General features: G+C 43.6%; 1 protein-coding gene and 1 long non-coding RNA gene across 8 annotated transcripts in view; one reads left to right on the plus strand and one right to left on the minus strand.

The window, feature by feature from the left end:
- Positions 1 to 22384, minus strand: part of LOC118522846 (uncharacterized) — a 161288-nt gene that overhangs the window by 128555 nt on the left and 10349 nt on the right. For all 4 annotated transcript variants that reach the window (XR_004910814.2, XR_013443060.1, XR_013443058.1 and 1 more), the window contains exon 2: positions 6059 to 6179. This is a non-coding gene — a long non-coding RNA (uncharacterized LOC118522846). The remainder of the gene's footprint in view (positions 1 to 6058; positions 6180 to 22384) is intronic.
- Positions 16539 to 22384, plus strand: part of INHBA (inhibin subunit beta A) — a 28601-nt gene continuing 22755 nt past the window's right edge. The window contains exons 1-2 of one of the 4 annotated variants that reach the window (XR_013443057.1): positions 16539 to 16925; positions 20288 to 20471. The gene's annotated coding sequence lies outside the window, so the exon portion shown is untranslated. The remainder of the gene's footprint in view (positions 16926 to 20287; positions 20472 to 22384) is intronic. The other 3 variants (XM_078059970.1, XM_036072149.2, XM_078059971.1) reach the window with 3 other exon arrangements.

Consider the following 22384-nt stretch of genomic DNA (forward strand, 5'->3'; position numbering starts at 1 on the left):
AAAACTCGACATTACTTTTCAGGCCCCGGTTCGCTTGTTTAGGAGACTCCAGGAACCCTCTGTCTCCCGTTCCCAGCACCCCTGTTAGTGTGTACCAACAGCAACATCAGCGACGTCGCCATGTTGAGCGGTCACTTCAACAATTCCTGAAGTCTAAAGGAGTGAATCTCTCTTAGCCTGTATTACCTGCCACGGGGGTAGTTCCTCTGGAAAGGGAGGGCTTTGGGGTTGTGTCAAAGGGAAACAGTTTTTGACTCAGACATCTCACACAGCTGATCCTACACACGGCTGTTAGAGCAAGAATCAATGCTGGAGAAGTAAGCACAGAACTGCTGGATAAATAGATCCTAACTGATTGGCATTTTTGTGCCTCCCTAGAACATGACCTGCATGGATACCGCACTTACTCACACACAAAAGGACATGCACACTTGCACTCCTCGAGGCGGGCTCACGTGCACAAACACATGCCATTGCACAGGGAACTCCAAAGAGCATTCTTGGGGAAGAAGGTCGACTTTGGAAAGCCAGCTAAACATCTTGCAGACCCTGCGGGGATGGTAGCCACCATGCAACCACAGACTCGGGCCATCTCTGGATCCAGCCCTCTGGATCTGCGGTCCTCTGACTCAGGATTGTTTCAAAAATTTAGGGAAAAAAAATAAGTGGAAAAAATTATTTTCTCATAAAGAATAGCTGCAAAGCAAAATCAGCCTCTACCTAGACTCCAGGAAGGTATTTTTGGATCTGACAACCTGGACATAAGACATCTGAAGCAGGGGCTTCTCGGCATGACTTCCTAACCAGGGGCCCAGCTCAGGGAGTGTATGTGCACAGGACAAGCACCAGGCTGGCGCTCGAAAAGAAAATGGAAACATTTAAAGGAGGCAGTAGGAACATTTTTTTTTTTTTTTTTTGACTGTGCAGCAAATCAAGCAATGGAATAAATTACTTGGGGAAACATTTGGGGCTCCCTAAATAGAAACGTTCAGGAGAAAACTGAGATGGAACACACACATTCCCATTGTCATGATTAAGCAGTGTTTATTGAGTGTGGACAGGGTACGAGGTAGCTTTCCAAATGCACAGGCACCCCCAGTTCCTGTGGAAAAGTGTGGGGAAGAGCGGCATGTTGGCAGCTCCCGGCTGTGGTGGAACCCATGACTCATGCAGACCCTACTGGCTGGCCGTGGCAAGTTCACAAACTCTTGAGATGCCTCCTGCTCAGGAGACTGTGTCTTGGGTTGGTGATGAACACAGAAACATTAATTATTGTGATCGTTAGTGGTAGTTCGAATAATTAATGCACTTAGGGTTCTATGTGTTATCTTACTTGTTATCATGTTTTAAAATCTCACTAATCAGACAAATCATCTCTCTTGGGTGTTTGATAAATTGTAATTGGTAATAGCAACTAAGTCATGATGTCATTTTTGAATAGAAACAGGCTGGTTAACAGAAAAGGGCATGAATACAGGGATACAGGCTAGAAAGGCATATATGAGACAGAGAGAAAGGTAAAGTCTAGAGAAGCTTTTGTTCTTGTCCAGAATCTGATTATATATCAGAATAATCTTATTGTAATACTGAAGGGGGAAAATTGGTTGGTCAAAATGCACCATAAAAGCCTTGCAGAAACATCTGACTTTCCTTAGAATCACTTTACTGATGAAAAATAGGAACACAGTTTGAATTGGTTCGTTGTTTCACAGAGAAACCATACTCTCGATTCATTTTCTGGTTACCTTCAATACTGACAACCAAACCAAGAACTGGGGGGATAGTTTCATTAACTATCATTCCACTGGAGCCTGGTTGACCCCCCATGAAACAAAGCACAAAACAAAGCAGCACTTGTCATCAGACAGAAGAAAGGACATTACATTATCCTCCCCAAGTTGTGACTCCTGGCTAGTCAACTGAGCATCCCCTTTCTCTGTATTGGTGGGCCTTTCCAGTGAGGCTAACATAGGACCCTTTTCCTATATTTCCTTTCCTTTTCTGTCCCTTTAACCTTTCTGCATCAATTGTAGGACTGCTACTTCCAGAAAACAAGGGGACAGATACTGACACTGGAATCATCATCCCGTTGGTAAAGCCCTGGAAATATCATCCCTTTGATAAAGCCCTCCTGCAGAGGTAGAAATGGAAGTACCTTTATAAAGGGGCCTTGAGAATTGCAGGTTTTCATATACAGCATTGGTGCAGAGTATCATAGAATCAGTCATCTTCAGAAGAACACTTGTCAGATTCTAGGAGTTACTAATGACCTTCCTTTCAGAGTACTTAACCACATCACAGAAGTCAGAGAACAGAACCAAAGAGTCCACATACCCTATCTAATTGCAAATATCAAATAGCAATAGCTCTCTTTCCAGCTGAAGATGTCAGGATGTCTGGGTGGCTCAGTTGGTTAAGAGTTTGCCTTCGGCTCAGGTCATGATCCAGGGGTCCTGGGATCCAGTCCCACATTGGACTCCCTGCTCAGTGGGGAGTCTGCTTCTCCCTCTGCCTGCCGGTCCCCCTGCTTGTGCTCTCTCTCTCTCTGACAAAGAAATAAGTAAAATCTTAAAAAAATCCAACTGAAGGTGAAGAAAAAAAAAAAAAAAGACTGACATAAGAACTAAGTTGAAAACAGAAAGTACCCATAATATTTGACATTCAGCTGAAAAGTATTCTTCCTACAATGATTTCGATTACAATTATTTAGAAATTTGGTATCCTAAAGCTGTCTAAGAAAAAGTGACCTGAAAAGATGTGATAAAGGGCAATAGAATAATTCAGAAAGAAATAAAGAATGAAGAAAGAGCTAAGTGAGATGAAAAAAGATTGTAAAGAAACTAAATTTTCCAGAGTAGAGTTAAAATCTTTACTAGAGGCTATAAAGAACAAATTCCATATTGAATGAAATTTGACATTGATAACAGTGACTCTTCCAGAAAGAAGAAACATACCAAGAGATGAGCATGGAGAGAAAAGATACAGCGTTCCTAAAATGCAAAGCCAAGCTAGGAATGATAGATATTCCTGGAGAGGAAACCAGACTCATTGTAAGAAAACATTCTTGAACTGGAAGAAACATTACAATGTACAGATTGAAAACGGCTAAATTGGTTTCAGGGAATGCTAATAAAAAGAAGCATTTTGATAGAATGTGATTCTATCATGATAAGTGTTTGAATTATGAAAATTAAAAAGAAAAAAACAGAGCTTATAAGCACCCATGAAGAGAATAAAAGGATAGTAACAAGCTAACTTTGAGAGCAACAAAAAAATCGAGCTGACTTCAGACCTTTCCAGAAACAAACATGTGAAGGCCACAGAGAGAGATCAACACAGTGTTAAGGTTAAGAAATTACTGCCTGAGAATAGGATTTGACCAAGTTTTTATTCATATGTGACAACCCAGAAAGGCATTGTGTGATATGTGTAAGTTAATAAAATGTTTTATCACACACATTTTTGAAGAATGGCTTGGAGACAGATGCTACGGGACAGTTATGAGTTACGGTACAATTATGAATGAAGGCTTGTGATGGGTATTTATAAAAAGTATGGTTTCCAAGGTGATTGAAATAACTTTATAAGATATTGACTTAAATTCCCAAAAAGCCCTGGGAAACTAACAGTTGATGAAATTCATGGTCTCTCTATTTAGAGAAACTACGATTTAGCTAGATTAAGTGGTATGTCTCAGAATCTCAATAATACAACGGAATCAGGATTCCTATCCTCTGTTCTTGATGCGGAGGGCACCAGTTATCAGACTAGTATTACCTCTTTCTATTTTGAATTAATTTTAGGAAGTTTCTATAATAAAAATGAAAGAAAAAGAAAGTTGGCTTGAAGGGTTGATCATGTTTAAAATCTTCTTCTCTTTCCCAGGATTAGGTTACTGCCTATGTTTCATTAGAATTTTCTCTAGAATCCACTCATAATCTTGTCAACTACAACAAGAAAGGCCTTCAATAACGATGGGTTCTGACTTTTAAGGTCCTTGGTATGCGCCAGGCACTGTTGTAGGCACTAGGATGTAAGATACAGAGAACTAAATGAAACAATATCATGTGTGCATGTCTCCTACCATCAAGAGCTAGGCTTTGGGGACAGATAGACCTATGTAGACTAAAGCAAAGGGTGCTTGTCTTAGTCTTGGTAATTAGCACACTTCATCTTCACTACGAGGGGACAATCTAGGATCACCAGGCAGGAGGAAAGCCAAAGTTATAAAAGATGAATGGAAAAACTGCTGGTGGAGAAAACAAATTAAAGGCACAGAACAGAAAGTGTCTTTTCTAAGGGCACTTTTCAAAAGTGTCCTTAGAACTATTTTAGAAGAAATTAACCCAAAGACATTAAAGGAACAGAGACAATACAAAAGCTTTCACAAACTAAAAATATAAGTTAAAACAGAAATAAAGGAAGGGCTGGAAGGTAAAGTTGAAGAGGTTTCTCAAAACACAGAGCAGAGATATGAAAAAAATATGAAAGAATAAAGAAAGAAGGAAACAATGGGAGCGTTAATCCCAAAGTGCCAACATCTGATTAATTAACAGTCAGGGGCTGTGGTCGCATGGTTTGCTTCTGTTGTGGTGCTAGTGGTTGTTATTGTTTATGTATTAGTACAAATAATAGCTAACATTTGTTGAGGGTTTTCATTGTACTGGAATCTGGGCTAAGGTCCTAACCCGCAATGTCTTGCTTTATTACCCTACCAGTTTTTTTAATGGAACAATGGGGCTACATCAGAGGAATCTTTGGAAGGTAAATGATTACGATGTGGTTACTGAGTGTATTTAGTTGTGGGGAAGAGAAAATAGTCAAGGGGTAACTCTCGGGTGATTGGATGACAACAACTGAGATCAGAAATGCAAAATTAGGAGCAGACTTTTGGGGAGAAGAAGATACATTCAGTTTTAACATGTTGAGTTGAAGGTGCCTGAAGGATATCAGAAGGAATAAGATCAATAGATAGTTGGCTTAATGAGCCTGAGGTTCAGAGAAAAGTCCGGGCCAGAGAGAAACTTAGAAATCACCCACCTATCAGCTGAAGCCAGAGCAGATCCAATCACTCAGAGAAAGTCTTGAGTGTAGACAGAAAAGAACTGAAGGCCAAGACTAAGGCAGCTTGAGGGAGAGAGACTAGAAAGGAGCACTCCGTGAGTGGTGATCCTGGGACTAGAGTGTCAAATGGCCACGGGACAAGAGAGGCCTGGGGAGGAAGTGGTCAGGGATGGGCACCAGTGCACTGGAATTTTCTGCATAAAGGATGATTGGTAGGTGGTATTTGTCAGAACACTTTTAATGTCATTCTGGGAACAAGCCAAATAACAGCTGAAGAATGAATGAGAAATGAATTCATCAAGTTCTTTGCCTGCTTCATGTGTGAATTGAATGAATAAGGCTTCTATCAGTAGATATTATAGGATTAAGAGATAATGTCTGCAGAGTATTTAGCAAGGTGCCTGGCATATAATACAGGCTCAACAAATGCTGGAGTTGTACACATATACACATGTATTACTTTTTAAACCAGTGTATTATAGTGCTTGGGTGTATACATTTTGGATCTGGATAGACTTGAATTTGTTTAGTTTTGCCACTGTATACTCATGTAAACTTGGACTGGTCATTTTGTTTCTGTGTCTTTTTTTTTCATCTATAAAATGGGGTGGAGAAGTATCTACCTTCTAAAATGATTTCTAGGTATTATCCATTTTTTTTCTATTATGAATGGTATATTAATTTCTGAATATTTGTTTTGTCCTCAGGCTGAACTCTCATATGAGTATGTGAATTCATGTAGTCAGGGTTTGTCTGGTTATGTAATGGTGAATACAGTTTGGTTTAACGCTGGTTTGAGTTTGTTCTCCCTAGCATTCTCTTTTCCCCAAAGGAAAGGCAGAAAGCCAGGTCTTTTGTATGTCTCTGCCCTGGGTATTTCCACAGGGCAGACTCCTGCTAAATTTGGGAAAGGCAATGGTGGGTATCTGGAATAGGAAGGGAGGAGAAGACATGGCCCAGGGCAGAGGAGAGATGGATGGAGACGGGCACCTACCGTGAGGAGCAGTGGAGACTTGCAGGAGGCTGGACAGTGTCCCGAGACAGTGACAAGGTCTCAGTCCTTGTGGGACCTTGTAGCCAACACAATAGTGTCTCAGCACCAGCCAGCTGGGTACCTATAAATAGAGGGATTTTCCTTCGGTGAAGACCCAGGAAACATTGGAACGAGGGGAAGGCAAAAAATCATAACGGAGATTCAGTTTGCCATTGATTTGTGTTGATTTGAGAACTAAAGAAATGGACGGTGTCTTGCGCATGAGTTTGTGCACTGAAAAACTGTACCCGGAGCATACTCATACTATCTACCAAGACATACATGTTACTTGTTTTTATTTTCCTGAGATTTTCCCATTATTTTTATTTCTTGCCTTATTATACTGATCAGAACTTGCAAAATAATGAAGAGGCCACAAGTTAAGAATGAGGAACAATTTAGGGGTGCCTGGGGGACTCAGTCAGTTAAGTATCTGACTCTTGATTTCTGCTCAGGTCATGATCTCAGGATTGTGAGATCAAGCCCCACATTTGACTCCATGCTCCTTGCAGAGTCTGCTTGAGATTCTCTCTCCCTCTCCCTCTACCGCTGCTCCCTCCCCAGTTTCTCTCCCTCTCTTAAAAAAAAAAAAAAAAGAATGAGGAACAATTTAGCCATGACCTGCCTAGACCAAGACATCTGAGGGGGACATAGGCAAGATAGATGATGATCCCTTTATGCATTCAAGCCCATGAGATTGGGAAACTAGGTGATCTCTCTCACCCCTCGCTACTCCTGCCATCTCAAAATTTAGGTGCAGGGGACAACTGGGAGACAACAAGTAGAGTGAGGTTCATTCACTGGCATATGGAAAATTGAAGGAAGGCTCATGGTAGAAATTCAGTGCAATTATAGAAAAACAAAGTAAGTTACCTATCCTGACCACCAATGTATGTAGATTAAGATTCAGTCCCACTCTTAGTTCAATGCTTCTGGAAATTTCTACCTTGTATAATATCCTCATGAAAGCAAGTATGGCAAAAAACTAATTGAATGTTACTATGCTAACCAGGGACTCATAAATTAAAATTTTTTTCATCTTTAGTTCTCAGTATCTGTTAATACAGATAATCATCACACTTAAAAGTTTTCTCATATCATGAGAAATGAATATATAGATACCATATATATTGTATTTTAAGTAGGAAAGTTTAAGGTCAGTTAATGTTTATCAGCCTTTCTCCCCATCCCAAATCAAGGCCTTCAGAGAATCGTCCTTCCCAGTAATCCCATCCAAAGTGCTCTGTGCTCCCACCCTTCCTCCTTGCCCTGCACCCACCCACTTTGCTCAATTGTGAGTAAGTTACCAATCACTCTGTTTTCACCCTGTTTTCACCCTAAAACCTTGCTCCACCATCCAGACACTGACATTGAGTTCTCGTGGACATTCTCCTCCCAATCAAGCATGCCTACTTTTCTGTAGCTCCCAGGTCCTTCAGAGCCTGGGGGTGGGCGGGAGCCACTCAGGATTCTTATTGCTACCCATTGTTGCTCTAAGTAAGAAGGCAATTGAGTTTAGAGGTAGCGTGCTTGGACTTTAGTGGGATTGAAATCCTTGCTCCACCAGAGCACATCCTTGGACAAGTCATTTGGTCTTTCAGAGCCTCGGTGGCCTCATTTGTAAAGGGCAATATTACGAAAACCTACTTGAGCAGGCTGCTCAGAGGGCTGAAGGAGATCACACATATGTCAAGCATATTGATCCATGCCCAGCAGAGGTGAGTGCTTGACAAACAATAACTAACAACGGCATTACCTTTATCATATTCTCACGCTCATATAAAATCAGCTTTGAGGCGTTGGGTATCCAGTTGCCCATGTTCTGTGCCTGAACTCCCCTCAGCTTTTACATTCATTCTACCGTCTCTCATAGACCTTCGAATTCCTTAACGCCAAGGACTTCCACACTCGCTCCGCAGAAGAAACCCTTTCCCGTGGTCACACCTTGCACTTTTTCACTGTTTACAACTGTTTGCCTTTTGAAATCTTAAACTTTGATATTCCACTCTCTGAGAAACTCTCCCTGTCAACTCTCTCCATCTCGCTCCACACATACCATTTCACATCATCCATGCCTCTGATTCCTGGATGATTAGATTTTCCACAAACTACCAGTTGCTTTCTGGCTTCACTTCTTTCTTCACCAAGTTCAGATCCCCAAGTCCGCCTACTATTTCTTTATTGACATTTCCTTTTGGGCCCGCTCTTTACTGTCCTTTTGTGGCTTCTGCCCCACCAGAACCTGAGTCTAGCTCCCTCCCTACGCACTGTCCAATGTGGTGGCCCGTGGTCCCTCTACTGAGCAGCACCAATTACGGAACATTTTCGTCATCACAGAAAGTTCTACTGGACAGCAATACCTTATCCAAACATTGAACTTTTTCTCTTCTACACCTGTGGTTCAGAACACTGTTGGGTTAGACAGAATAGCGATAAGGTTTGTACCCCCTGAAACTTCAGTGTGTTCAACCTCAGTGGTCCTTAAGGATGCCGGATGCTCTTCTGAATTAGCTCTGCCTCCTACCTCCTTCTGCCCCCATTACAAAATTTCAACTGTTTCCCCAAACCTTCCAACACACCACCTCCACCACCTAAAGGTTCATCACCCCTAGCAGATGAACTGGCCTTCCTTCTCACTGCAAAAATCAACTATGATTAATGAGAATTCTCTTAATTCCCTTCTCTGTCAGTTATAACCCCATCTGTCTATGCCCACACTTTATTTCTTCTTCCTATTCACAGAGAATCCTTCCACCTGTGCTTAGGATTCCCTCATCAGCTCACAAATATGTATTGAGCAGCTACTAAATGCCAGGCACAGTGTTAGGTTCTGAGATTTAGCTGCTAACAAAACAGTGCCTCTTGCCTCATTCTTATGTTGTCAGGCAGACAACAAAGAAATATCTCAAATGGTCATAAGTATAATGGAAAACAACAATAACAACAAAAAACCAGGCTGGGTATTAGGGAGTGTCAGGGTGGAGTCAGTTGCTATTTTATATTAAGCAGTCAAGAAAGGCCTTATTGAACTGGGACAACTGACAGGAAAGTCAGGAAGTGAGCTAAAGAGCCGTCTGGTAGAGAAAATGAGGAAATTCCTGGTAGCAGGAGGAATAAGTGCAAAGGCTCTGGGGCAGGTATGGGCTCCGTATATTGGAGGGATCGCAAAGGGGCCTACGTGGGTGGACTGTAAGGACAAGTATAACAGAGAAGATGTGGTTAGGGGCATAGCCAGATCATGTTGCTCCTTTCTGGTGCAGTAAGGACTCTGCGTGGGTTAAGAAGCCACGGAATGGTATGAGTAGGGGAGGGACCTCATCTGACTTACATTTTTTTAAAGGGTCATTTTGAGTGTTGAGTTCTGATCATCCTATAGAGGAAAGGATGGAACGAGGGATATTTGCTAGGAGGTTATTGCAATAATTCAGGTGCAGTGACAAATTTTGGTCAGTTGGGATGGTGGGTTCACTGAAGTGGCAGTGATGGGGTGGTAAGAAGTGACCTGCAAATGGGTCTATACTTTTTAAAGATTTATTTTATTTATTTTAGAGAGAGAGAGTGCAAGTGGGGTAGGGAGGGGCAGAGGAAGACAGAAACACAAGCAGACTCCACACTGAGCACAGAGCCTGACGTGGGACTCGATCTCACAACCCTGAGATCAGACCTGAGTCGAAACCAAGAGTTGGACGCTCACTAGACTGTGCCACCCAGGTGCCCCACAAATGGGCCTATTTTTAAATCAGTCAAAAGAGGGTCATAGACTATACCTGGGCTATTACAGAAGAAGGGACCAGCCAGCCAGCCACAAGAGGGCTGTGGCCCACCCCATGGTCGTAGGTGGAAGGACTCAAAGATGGCCTGAGAGCTCCCTCCAGAGAACGAGTCAGCTGTGAGCACGTGCCAGGCCCAGAGGGCATGAGGCTGGTTTTGTTTTCTCTTGCTAAGTTTTGTTAGTGGTGGCAGAGGCTCAGCTCTGGAGATGGGGGGTTGGAGGGTTTGTTAGAGGCATAAGAGCGGTAAAGGTGGGAGGCGATAAAGAGTCGAATACTTGCAGCAGCACAATGGATAGACGGCACAGGGCATGACATCTTTCTAACACCCTTAATTCCAAAGCCAGGTAACAGAAAACCTAAAGGGAATTCCTCCGAAAGAAAGGGACATGCTCCCAAGTTGGCAGCATGGCAGTGGCCACAGCGGCGCATTGATAGCCCCTGCTCACGGTTTCAGTTCTTCTCTCCATAGACCACCAGCACTCACCCCTCCAGTTAAAGGTCCGAGACTAAGATGTTAATGGCGTTCAGAAAAGTAGAAAGGATATCTACTATTTTGAATGGAACCACAAAAGAGCCCGAATAGCCAAAGCAGTCTTGAGAAAGAAGAACGAAGCTGGAGACATCACATTTCCTGATGATCACACTATCTTACAAATTGCAAAGCTGTAGTAATCAGAATAGTGTGGCACTGGCAGGAAAACAGACCCATTGACCAGTGGAACGGAATGGAGACCTCAGGAATAAACCCATGCATATGTGGTCAATTAACTTGTGACAAAGTCCCCAAGGATAGACAATGAGGAAAGACAGTCTCTTCGATAAATGGTGTTGGGAAAACTGAACAGTTGTATGCAAGAGAATGAAACTGGACGCCTGTCTTACCCCATAGGCAAAAGTCAACTCAAAATGAACTAAAGACTTGAACAAAAGACTTGAAATTATAAAACTCCTAGAAGAAAACATAGATGGTAAGCTCCTTGATATCACTCTTGGTGATGATTTTTTGGATCTGACATCAAAAGCAAAGGCAACAAATGCAAAAATAAATGAGTGAGACCACATCAAACTAAAAAGTTTCTGCACAGCAAAGGAAACAATCAACTAAATGAATGGGACAAAATATTTGCAAACCACTTATCTGATAAGGGGTTAATAAGCAAAATATGTAAAGAAGCCATACAACTCACTAATAACACCAATCTGATTAAAAAATGGGCAGAATAGCTGAATAGACATTTTTCCAAAGACATCCAGATGGTCAACAGGTACATGAAAAGGTGCTCAATATCACTAGTCTTCAGGGAAGAGCAAATCAAAACCACAATGGGACATCCCCTCACACCTGTTAGATTGGCTATTATCAAAAGGACAAAAGATAACAAGTGTTGGCCAAGATATGGCAGAAAGGGAACCCTTCACTGTGGATGGGAATATAAATTGGTGCAGCCAACGTGGAAAATAGTATGGAGGTTCCTCAAAAAATTAAAAGTAGAACTACCATATGATCCAGCAGTCCCACTTCTGGGTACAAAACTGAAGGAAATAAAAATCACTATCTCAAAAAGATATCGCACCTCTGTGTTCGTTGTATCATTCTTCACAATAGCCTCGACATAGAGACAACCTAAGTGTTCACTGACTGATAAATGGGCAAAGAAAATGCAGTCTATAGTTAAAATGGAATATTATTCAGCCATGAAAAAGAAGGAAAGTCTGCCATTTGCAAACAACATGGATGAACCTTGAGGACATCATGCAAAGTGAGGTAAATCAGACAGAGGAAGACAAATACTGTATGATCTCACTTATACGTGGAATCTAAAAAATATGAACTCACAGATACAGAGAACGTAGACTGGTGGTTGTCAGAGGTGGAGGGTGGGGAGTGGGTAAGATGGGTAAAGATGGTTAAAAGGTACAAACTTGGGGTGCCTGGGTGGCTCAGTCATTAAGTGTCTGCCTTCGGCTCAGGTCATGATCCCAGGGTCCTGGGATCGAGTCCCGAATCGGGCTCCCTGCTCAGAGGAGAGCCTGCTTCTCCCTCTCCCACTCCCCTGCTTGTGTTCCCTCTCTCGCTTTCTCTCTCTGTCAAATAAATAAAAAAATCTTTAAAAAAAAAAAAAAAAGGTACAAACTCCCACTTACGAGATAAATAAGTCCTGGGGTGTAGTGTACAACATAAACATAAAAATAAAATAAAGTTAAAAGAACAACATTAAAATCGGAAAGAGATGTGAATGGAATGGAATAGAAAGCTCAGCAACAGATAGATCGATGGAATGAAGTGTACTGTTTATATTTGTACACAGTCAATGGGTCGTAAAATGGCATTCCATAAAAGGAAATCAATAAATGATTCTGATTAAAGCTTTGGAAAAAAAAAATTGAAGTTATAGCTCTTCCTTGTTCTGCATGCCAAAATACAGCCCAGATATTTTGGATTGAAGAATAAAATGTCAAAAATCATTTAGAGAAACATGTAAATGGATATCTATTTAATTCCCTGATGGAGAAGAAGCTTCAGCATAAAGTAAAAGATTCCTATATTAGTCTACAGAAAAACGTAAATTCTCTTTTGGTCAGAAACACTGTAAACAAAATTAAAGGACAAAGAACAAACTGGGAGAAATTAAAATAATATGTACCTGACAACGGGTCAGGGTCCTTAATATAAAAAGTTCTCATCAATAATAAAATATATTTAAAAATATATACATATATAATATAAATTTATATGTAATGAAATTTTATTTAAAACATAAAATTTTATGAGTCAAGTTCTTATAAATAAAAGATATAAAGATATGAACAACTCCTCAGAAGAAAGCTGTTCAGATGGACAATGATATGTTTTACCCCAACTAATAATTAAAAATAGAAGTTACCACAAACCATATATTATATTTCGCCTGGGGGAAAAACTGTAATAACATCCAGGCCAGGACGCAGGAGAAGAACCATGCCCTTATGCTATTGGTTGTAATGGAAATAGGTAAAACCCTTTAGGAGGGTGATTTGGTAATATATGGGAAGATCTTAAATATACCCATGCTCTTAGATCCAGTAATTCAACTTCTGGGAATTTATCTTTAAAAAAATAATCAGAGATGCATTCAAGAGTAAAAATCTATCTGCAGTACTATAATTTGTAAAATTTTGGAAACAAATTCAATGTACAATAATAGTAGACAGGTTTAAAAATAAAGGCACATCTATATGATAGATTACTCTTCAGTCATTAATAGTTTCAAGGACTTGGTCTGTTGAAAATCATCACCATATAATGATAAATGAAAATTACTATACAAAATTATGTTTACAGTATGACTGCAATTTTGTTTTATATATACATGTAAAGCATGGTGTATGTATGGTATATGTATACGTATGGGAGGTACATGGTATATGTAAATGATACATATATCAAAACTTTAATTATTTCTGGGAAAGATGAGTGAGATTTATACTCTTGTCTTCATCTATATTTTCTACATTTTCTACAAGAATGTGTGTTACTTTAAAAATCAAGATAGATGCCGTTTAAAAAGCAGTAATTTTGCATTGAGAGTGGCTGGATCAGAGAGAAGGCACCCCTTAATGCTGCCTCTAGGCTTTCATCCTGTACAGATGCACCAGGAGAGGGCGCCTCAGCCTCTCCCCACACGCTGGATAGCTCAATTACCTATCAGGGATCAGGGATGCTCCCTCCACAAGTCAGTAGGATCCTAACTTGAAAAGTCTCACTTCCCTGGTGGTCACGTTCCTTTTCCGCGTCTCCCAGAAATTTGTCCAGAAGGAGGGTATGTAGTTTTGAATGCCCCGTAAGAGTTCCCTCTGGTCATACTCTTAACAAAGCCCTGTGTGGATGGCTTGTGTTTGGTCACCCCTCTGGCCCTGGCTGCTAGAAGCCAAGAGTGCCCCTTACCGGCAGAAGGCTGAGGCCAAACAGGACTCTATTCAATGGCTTTGCCTTACTGGCCACACACGGGTTTATGGAAGTGGCCCAATTCACACCTACAACCTAACAGGCTGACCCAGACACCAACTGTCCCCGAGCCCTACCTTGCTCCTTAAAAAGTACATGCTATTCTCCTTGGTATCAGTTAGGGGGCAGCAGATATCCTGGCATCTTCTGCGGTCTAAAGGAAGCTTCCAATTTGGAGATCCTCAAGTTGCTATATATTGTATGACTATTTTACTTACCCTGTAACGTGGCCTGGCAGCAACTTCCTGCACTAGCTGACCATTTTGGGAGCCTAAACCTTTCACCTAGTAAGAGTGCTTGTAACTCAATACTGAGCAAAGGTGAATCTGAGTAATAAATTGTCCTGGATAATTATTGCACTCGGACTCAGCTGAGCCAGTTTCATCACCATCTCAGTATTACAAAGCCCCAGACTTCTCTTTTGGCCTATGGTTCTGCCTCTCACACACGCCTAAGTAAGCTTTATTTTGACGCCTTAAAATACCCTCAGGATGGTGCTGCAAGGAAAGGATGAGTGAAGACATCTATAAAATTATTTCTGCAAGGGGCGCCTGGGTGGCTCAGTCGTTAAGCGTCTGCCTTCAGCTCAGGTCATGATCCCAGGGTCCTGGGATCCAGCCCCGCATCGAGCCCTGCATCGGGCTCCCTGTTCGGTGGGAAGCCTGCTTCTCCCTCTCCCACTCCCCCTGCTTGTGTTCCCTCTCTCTCTGTCAAATAAATAAATAAAATCTTTTAAAAAAATTGTTTCTGCAAGGGCCCCGACTTCAAGAGAATGAAGTATAGCTCCGCCCGTAGTGAAAACATGTTCGCTCTGATGCATACACATTATGGAGATGCTTTTCTTTTAACAATGATTATTTCTGGGAGGGATGCTTATAGGGGATTTACATCTCTTATATTTATCTCTACTTTCCACATTTTCATACAAAGAACGTGTGTTAGAGAGAGGGGGCGGGGACCACTGACCAGCCTGACAATTTTGTTCAAAATGTCTTACAAGCAACAGAGGCTTGATGCTGAGCTCGTGAGCATCCTTGAGCCAAAGTGTTCTTTTGGTTTTAGTCACTTTGGTTTCGTCACCTTGTAGCTGTCAGTGGCCCCTCATCTGACCAACGCCAGAGGTGGGGACACAGGAGCAGAGAGAGGTAGACTGACCAGTGACGTTCCAGCCAGCGACAGAGCCACAGTGTGCGGCCGGGTCCCCCCGGGACCAGTCTGCCCTGATGGCTTTTCACCGCTCGTCTGCCCCTCTCTCTGTGCTCCAGAGAGCAGGACGCCCCGACAGTTCAGTTCAATCTGCAGAACTTTCTAGAGAAAGGAGAAGTAACACCTGCTATGTAGCAGCATGCTCTCTGTGCTTGGTAGGGCTTAGCTCAGGAGTCATCACCGTAATCCTCTGAAGGGGGTGCCATTATTACCAGGGTTCATTGGTCAGGAACTGAGCTCCTAACGGGTCATTTGCCCAGCATCCCCCAGCTTGAAAGTGGTGAAGCCGAATTTGAACCCAGGCAGCCTAGCTGCAGGACCGACTCCCTTAACTGGGACCTTTCGGCACATCTTCAGATGGAGTTTGTCCTATTTCAGATCCCTGGAGGTGCAGAGCCTGTGCCTTTGGTCACCGGGAGGCCGTGGGTGGCTGCAGCCACCCAGATCATTCGGGTCCTCTTCATGATGGGCTGTCCTGTCCAGTCAGTTGCCACTGGGCCAATGTAAACTGAGAGTCAGTTGGGATGCTATGGTTCCAGAGACCGTCTCCCTCTTAAACCTTGGAACAAGGACCCTTGGTGAGATTTGGCCTTTACGTGCCTCCATTTGAAAGCTAAGCTCTTCTATGGGAGTTTGGATTGAAGGTTAGGGATGATGGCTCAGAGGGGGAAAGTGTGAAATGGTAATCGCTTTCATATGACACTTGAGAAATGTTATAATAAAGCTGAGTAAATTGGAGCATGAGTTAGCCCGGTCTTTTGCCTAATGATGTCACCCACTTTCTGCTTCCTCCAGCCTATGATTAATAAAAGGGGGATTATTACAGTAACTCATTCCTAGTGGGCAGCAGTGACGTCAGCAACAGCTGAGCAAACTGACTACATTTAGTCGTGCGTGTGTATGTGGGCATTTTTTTTTTTTCCCTGTGACTAACATGAAGCTAAGAGCATCTAATAAAACAAAAGCTCCTTGAAATTTGGGGAACTTACTGGGTGAACTCTTTTCTACAGGGAGCACCATTTTAATTTTTCTCATTTCACAGTTAAATCATGTTGGAGTTGGCCACATGACATGATTGGCTTGCTGCCCCTGTTCATTAAGTGATCCCAAATTGACCCCTGCTCTTTGGGAGAGAGGGTTTCTGAAGCTGTTTTCCTTCTAGTATAATGGCTCTTCCTTCCTGCATCATTCTATCTCATCCCTAAGAAGGAACTCTATGAGTATTCAGAAAAGGGACGGTGGTCATCTGTTATTTTTGGAAGTTGAGAATGAGTTGTAGAATCCAGAGGTTCTAAACTGTCAGAACATTGTGCTTACGGTTTGCTTTTCCAAGCTGATAAAGGCTTACAGAGGTCCTGCTTGCTAGTTCACCTTTGCAAACTTGACCTTCCTAAAATGAGAGCAAGGCACCTGGAAATATTTACTAACCGCGCTGAACCAGTGCCAGAACGCACTGTCAGTGTGCACGAAAGTACACAGTGACCAGAACAGCGGCGCTCCTGTCGTGCGGGTCTGGACGTGCCACGGAGGTGCTCTCGCAGAGGCGCAGAACCTTTGGACTCTTTCTATCAGCACACGAGGGACGCAGCAATTCACTGATAAAAAAAAAAAAAAAAAATACACACAAAAAAACTGTCCCCAGCCTTTTCTGCGTCTTCTCCTCCGAAGCTACAATTTGGGAACAGGTCGTGGGGGTATCTTTGTGGATAGGTGAAGCTGGATTAGAACCAAGTTTCCTGCTCTGATGGGTCCAATGGAATTTCTATGCTAAACGTATATGTCCTCAAGAGAGCACCATGGAAGTTACTCCCCGAGGGGATCCAGGTGAGGGAAATGACTTCAACAATCCATTACATGGTCTCTTGTGAGTATTTTTCATACTCTTCTGGGGCAATAGGAAGACCCACCACTGAAGAAGAGGTTTTCTGTTTGGATTAGAACTGAGTTATGCTAAACAATTAGGAAATATATGTTGGTCGGGAAGGACTTTGCGTGCATATTTATTCAGTTTGTATTAATGAGAGTGTTTTTTTTTTTCAATATATGTTTTTTTGGTAGAGGTTATAACTGATTATTTCTCTCTATATATTGAGTTTTTCCTAAGTACTAAATGGTTACTTCTTGGGAAGGAATCCAGGCATTTCTGAATCATTTGGAAGTGGATTGGGGCCTCTGGTTCCAAAATAACCGTCTACCTGAGGAGACTGTGATTCACATGTTGGAGTTGATGAAATGGCATGGGGGTGTCTAAGATATTCCACTCAAGGGTGTCTCTTCATCTTAAAACCCTCTCCTTTCTGGATGATCCCAGTCGCTCCGGGACTAAGACATGAGCCAGGGAAGTTGGCCTCATCATGTGGAGAAGAACATTTCACTTCTAAGCAAGTTTGATCTGGGCAAGTTCCCTCTTGTGGGTCTCAGCAACATTTGTTGTTGTTGATGATGATGATGATGATGATGATTTTCTGAGACATGGGATCCTGCACCCCATTCCCCCCTGGCCTTAAGGAAAGCTCCACCTGAAGAGTCATGCATGGCCTTCCTTAAATAGTCAATACCACTTCCTTTTGAAAGGGAAGTTCGGAGAATATAAGCTTGCTTGGAACATGAGCTAGGATTTAGGAAAGCATTCTGTTTTATCTCTTTGGATATTGACTGTGTGTCATTCCCCTAAGGTATTAAACAAATAAAACCAAGCTCCATCATATTTGTTTGCTCAGGGAGAAAGGCACAGCAATCTCACTTGTGTGAATTTTACTTCAGGGAATTCTCTATTGCGTGGATTTATCTGATACTGAATTGCTAAAATGAACAACTCATTCTTCATTCACTTAACTCTTCTCCAGGAGTCTCTTGCCTCTTAACAGGTTGGGCGTGGGCCAGCTCGTCTCATTTCGCTGCTGGTCACCGAGGTTCTGCTTTTCGTTCGAACACAAAGCCAGCAGGAAATGTCTAGAGGCCACACTGGACCGTTAGTGGGGGTGGCAACAATGTTGCCCCAGAGGTACTCTTTCTGTGTCAGTATCTCTGTGGGGTGCGGGCCTCCATTAATCGGGAAGCACAAGACACACGAGGAGGCAAAATCACTGAAATTATTAAGATTTTGCATAGTTGCCAAGGCCCCTTAGAGCATGCGTAGGAAGGGAATTAGGTGAAAATGGAAAATTATAACTCTGGATCAGGGTTTCTTACTTGCAGAACAATTACCATTTGGGGCCAGGTAACTTCTCCGTTACTGGGGGCTGATCTCTGCATTGCAGGATGTTGAGCAGCATCCCTGGTCTCTACCCACTAGATGCCAGTAGAACTTTCCTTCCCAGTTACATCAGGCAAAAATGTGTTCAAACATTGCCAAATGTCTCCTGGGGAGGAAAATCATCCCAGTTGAGAACCACTGCCGTAGACTGAAGGATAACAGTTTACTGTTTTTTTTTTTTTCCTTCTTCTTCTTTTATTTCCCTAATCATTTTAGTTGTAGCATCACGGTTCTCTCGGTTTAGATAAGGCATTTCCAAATACTCTGCAAACAGAGCAGCTATACCCAGCGCAAGGCTTTGTGGGATATTCCGGTGGTTCTCAGAGAAACGTGAGGTTTAGGAATTGGGTTTTGGATTAACTATTTCTGACCCTGTTGTTTTCTAGTGAGTTTTGGAGGAATTTTAATGTTTCCCTCTCCCTCTCTGTTTGGCTGTGTTGGCTGTTTGATTTAACTTAAAAGCAAACAGCTTCCCAGTTCAACTGTGAATGGGGAATGCTGATCCTTCTTTGTCGCCAATCTCTCTAGCTAACCTACCTGCGGCCCGGGCCATGGGCAGGCTCTGGCTGGCCAGGAAACAGGCAGGGCTTGCCAATCCTGTAACCCATCTCAACCATTTGACGAGACTCCTGATCTCACTGCAGCAAATATCACTCTGGATCCTGCCCACGTTTTCTGGATTCCGAGCTGCCTCTCGAGGGAGTCACCGCTCCCCACGGAGGCAAGGCTTTCCTGCCTTGAGCCCAGAATAACGCGGCAGCTGCTGAGAACACCTCGAGTCCTTTTGATTTCTCTCCGTAGTCACGTTTTATGTTCCCTTTCCCAGACGGGATGAACCAGAAATCATGCTTTTTTGGAAACAGATTTTTCATAGGAAGGAACTAAAACACCCTGAGTCGTCAGCAGCAGAGTCCGTGCTCCGAAACCCCAGCCTCGTGCCATTTCAGCTGAATCAGGCGACCGACAACTTGCCGGTCACCTGCTTGGGGCGTTCACGTCCCCTGGCCTGTATTTTTCACTGCATAACAGCAATGCGTGAGCCTCAGCGAAAATAAGAGGGCCATGAAAAACGGCCCCCTTTTCTAGGCCTGTCTCCTTGTTCCAGGAGTAGTGAGCGTAGTGAGCGAAGAGACCAATTAATAGCATGGATGAAAGCCGAAGGACATACGGTTTGCCTGAGAAGAAAAATGAACATTCTTGCTTCTTGATCTATGCCAACTTTGTACGGGGACAGCTGCTGCCACGGGTAAACACCGCTATAAGTTAGCCGAGCCTTAAGGTGTGTGTCACCACAGGCCACAGGGAGGCACGGCGACGCTGGTCTCTCCTCCCTTCCCACCCCTGAGCTCTTATCCTTAAATGAACTTTGTTTTTTGACCAGCTCACTAATTGTGATTGAAAACACCAGCTCCCCAGCAAGGCGCAAGCCCTGGAGTTCGCAGCAGCAAGACAGGCCCTAATTGCTCCATTTACATAAAAGTAGAAACATACAACGTCTAAATATAAATCTCTGGCACATCGTGCCTTTTGCAATTACAGTAAAATAAGGTACCACAGTTTCCCTCCCGGCTCCTTCTCGCAGCAAGCTGCTCCACCGGGTTCTCCAGGGGCTGCTCCTCGAGGCGAGAACAGAGCCCTGCAAACGCTCCAGCGAGTAGTTGGGAGCTTTGTGAAGTCGCCAGTAAATCAGGCCGCCTGCACTAGGTGAAAAACGCGGTGGCAGCGGGCCACTGTGCTAGCGCAGAAGCGGGTAGGACCCAACTCCACACTCGGCAAGGGGACAGCTCGTGGGGCGTGAGCGCTCCTGGCGCGCCTCTGTCCGCGCTGGAGCCGGCCCCGCGGGTCCGCGTCCCGGTCCCTGACACTGGCCGTGCTTTCGACCCTGGCACCGAGGGCTGGGTTCAGAGATTCCCAGCGGCACTCACTGAATAGTGATTTTTTTTTTTTCTCCCCCTCTCTGAATTCTTTAGCTGCCAAAAGGGGGGAAAAATCAAGAGCTGCTCTTAAAAGAAGTTGCCCTTGCTGGTGCTCGGGGTAAAAATAGAGGCGGCCGCTCGGAGCGGCTTGGCCCGGACTCCAGCACCGCGAGCCGGGCTCGAGCCGCGGCCGCGTTCCGGCGTGATCCCCGGGAGCTGCCAGCAGGTGTTGCTCAAGGTACAGTAGCAGGCCGAGCAGCGGGACCGCAGGGCCGGGCGTGGGGACGCTGCTGGGGGAGGGGGCCGGAAGTGAAAGAGAAACCAAACCGAGGCAGGAGAAGTAGAGGCTGGTCAGGAGTTGGGCTGAGCAGCTTACCCCTGGGCCCTTGAGTTCGGAAGGGAAGAGATCATTCCCAGTCCACGATATTCGACAGAAGTTATTTTAACCTGCCTGCTTCCTCTACCACCCCCACCTTAATTTCCACTGAGTGAGGAGGCATTTCCAGTGTGGCTCAGCCCTGAGGCTGGGGATTCAGGTAGAGACTGACATCACTGCTGGTGGGCTGACCTGGTAGGTGGGCACCTCAGTGGCATCCGGTGGCCAACTCGATCTGAGTCACACACGTAGAGGGTTGCGCCTCTAGTCGGGGCTCTGCAAATTTCTGGGACACAAATGTGGACAAGGAGCCACCAGGCAGCTCACAAAGAATATCACCTATTATTTTCTGAGCACGCCTTTGACCCTGCAGTTGAGTATTGCCTTTCCCACTTTATAGACCAGGACACGGAGGTCCGAGATTATATGGTTAGTGAGCAGTGGAACCAGGGTCTGACCTGGGTTTGTTTTGCGCCCCCAAAGTCATAAACACGATGGGATTTCCAGGACACCGGGGCTCATGCCTGGGAGAGGGGTGGGTTCAGAGGCCCTGCAGGCCAGGGCTGTCCAGGAGTGCTCATCAAAAAGGCTGGTGAAGTTCCTTTCTTACATAGGGGTTGAGTCCCTCCCTCTGATTCCAAACTGATGGGCAGGCAGTTTTGGAGTTAACCAGCACCGATCTTGTTTCTGTCTTTCCTTCCCAGACTCCCTCTGTTCCTCTACAGCCTAATGATTTAATTTCTTACTTTATTTCTGCTTATGCAGTTCTTAGAATACCCCCCCACCCCAATGTACAGCTCACCATCCACACTCTCTCTGTGTTTAGCCAAGGCAGACCCTCCTACACAGCAAACTTCTGGTGTCCTAAAGGAACCTCCTTAAACTACACATCAGGGGGCCAGAGCCTCTATATTTTGCTTGTGGGCACAGTGAAAAGTTTATTTTATGCATGTTAAATCCTGCATACAAAACAACATATCTGGTCATATGGCTTTCATTAGCTCCCAATTTTGCACATTTTATTCAACTTGTCATGAGTACCCGGCTTAGGCTTCAGCTATACTCCTTCAAACAACCCTTCCCCACTATGCTTCTCTGAAGATTCCTTCCAACTGTGTTATTTCTCAGCCTTGCTAGCCACCCTCTCCCCCAACAAAAACTCTAGTCATCTTAACCCCTATTCCAAAGAATGTTCGTTTCTTTTCATTAATCTCATGTTATATTTGTAACAATTTAGAAATCATAGGACTTGAAGTTCTGATAAAAAAGAATGATGTGTGAGCTTGCTTTCTTTCTCTGCTAGTTGGATTGTGATTCTAAAGGCTTGGGGAGGATATTTATAAAGTTCACTAGCAGAGAATGAGTATTTTCAAACTTCTTGGTGATACATGATTTATGAAGCAGACATTCAATTTCAAGATGTAAAATAACAGTGTAAGTCGGGGGAGGGCAGACCATCATCCTATAGGTATACATACTTTCCTATTTTGTCCTCAGTGAAGGATCTTATTTTAGAAAGTAAAATCAGAATCCCTATAAAGAGCACTGCAAATTTTCTTCCCTGTAAGAAACAATAAAATACTTTGTAAATAGAGGCAACTTCGTGAAGTAACAGATGTTTTATGTGAGGACATAAAACCGAACCTGAATATAATGAGAAGTGTGTGCTCGAGCAGTAAAAGTTGGAAGCTGGACACTCAGTGAGCTACAGCCGTTCAATGCCAGTGTTTTTCTAAAAGGTAGTCTAGTCGGTCAGAGGTTTAACTGGCTCAGTG

This window comes from Halichoerus grypus, chromosome 12 (genome assembly GCF_964656455.1).
Source record: "Halichoerus grypus chromosome 12, mHalGry1.hap1.1, whole genome shotgun sequence".
Taxonomy (NCBI): Eukaryota; Metazoa; Chordata; class Mammalia; order Carnivora; family Phocidae; genus Halichoerus; species Halichoerus grypus.